A 1,978-nucleotide genomic window follows, 5' to 3' on the forward strand; every position below is an offset into this window, starting at 1 on the left:
ATTTTCAATTACGCGTTGAGAAAGTGGTTCGTTACATTTTTCATGAGCTCCTTGATAGGGAATGATATTGAAAGGGTATCCATCGTAAGATGCCAGCATCCATAATTTGTATCCAAATTTTACTGACTTGTTTTTCATGAACATCTTACAGCCATGTTTACCAAAATATCGCACCATTCTTTCGTCAATTGTTAGATTCTCTGAAAAAACTCCAAACTGCTGCAAAGCAACATTAAGTTTTTCAAACAATGGTCGAATTTTGTAATAACGATCTTGTTTGTCGATTGTGGAATTGTCATTAAAATGAAGATAATGTTTGATGTCACTGTATTTTTTTCTTGATATGGCATTACTAACTAATGTTGTGCCTATATCGGGAGCATTTTCCCAATACATTTTTTCACGGGGCAAAATGTGATAACCGCTATAAAACATAACACCTAGGAACAGCTTGAATTCACCCTCAGAGATACTAAAAGAATGATCATTCTTTTGGGAAGCATATCGGTTCGTCTCTCCAACGGTGTGTGCTATCATGTCTTCAGCCAGAAGTGATTATTATTCCTCCCGAACCCGATTTAGTTAGTGACGAAGAAGAAATAGATGACTCTTTCACAAATTGTCATACACCAGCATTGAGAGACAAATCTGATTTACAAGATGCTGCTGGAACCGTAGAAATTTTTACAAAAAACAAATGTGATGCATCTATTTTCGAAATGAAGGATGTGAAGTGGATTTAGAGCTGAGATCGAATTTTGGTTCACATTTTTTCCACTTCACATCCTTCATTTCGAAAATAGATGCATCACATTTGTTTTTTGTAAAAATTTCTACGGTTCCAGCAGCATCTTGTAAATCAGATTTGTCACTCAATGCTGGTGTATGACAATTTGTGAAAGAGTCATCTATTTCTTCTTCGTCACTAACTAAATCGGGTTCGGGAGGAATAATAATCACTTCTGGTTCATCAATTTCATCATCAGAGAGAGCATTCATATAATCAAGAGCTTCCTCAACTGTCAGAAATTTTCTAGCCATTTTATAAAAATCTCATTATTTCACATATCATCTAAGAAACACCATGCACTGCAAAGCGAACCAAAAAGCAAATGATACTCTGCTCTAAAAGGAATCCTAAATTTCAGAATGATTTGCCTAAAGAGAACAGGTGTACATGTACAAAAGATCTCGTTTCAAGGAATGCAAATCTTTATCTATCTTGTATATACAAAAGAATACCTAGTGGGGAAAGGGGAAGCTTCTGTCAATCAATTGGACACCCTTTCATCTTAAAACTCCACCCACTTGACCTTCGTTTGTTATTGTATGAATACAGCTTGTTTCAGGATTATTTTTGCAGGAATGTGAATCAGATGAAAATGAGGGTGGGTATTGGACTGTTGTCCTGTTTTTAGGACACCCGAATATTTCGCTAAATAAACCTATAAACTGTAATAGTTTTCTTGAATTTTATTATTTATAGCAAAAGCACTGTTCTTCTACTCTAAAAATAAATCCATAATGTTTTTTTAAGATACAATGTATAATTTTTAATTAATTATAAAATAATACATGTTTATTAAGTTTTAAGTGTTATGGTTATTTCCAAATTCAAATTAAATTTATTTGTCAAACTTTTGCTTCTATATTATACACAACTACGCCAGAAAAAGTGTGTGACAAAGTTTATATAAATCAGTCTTTTTATTTGTGATTTATACTTGGTTATTTCAGCTGTCCTATTTATAGGACAGCGGTCCAATATGGGTTAAAAAAAAAAGAACATTACTGTATCTGAATGATAGGTTTTAAATGATTTCGAGGAAAATCCACGAAGAATTTATAAAAGATTATAACAAACTTAACGGTAAATATGTCGTCCCCCGCTTTTTTAGTTTTTTTTAAATGGTTATTGTGTCAAAACGAATCGTTAATTATTGAGAGGGTAATATAATTAAACAACTTCTTAGCCATA

The sequence above is a fragment of the Uloborus diversus genome, unplaced genomic scaffold, assembly GCF_026930045.1.
Source record: "Uloborus diversus isolate 005 unplaced genomic scaffold, Udiv.v.3.1 scaffold_351, whole genome shotgun sequence".
NCBI classification, from domain to species: Eukaryota; Metazoa; Arthropoda; class Arachnida; order Araneae; family Uloboridae; genus Uloborus; species Uloborus diversus.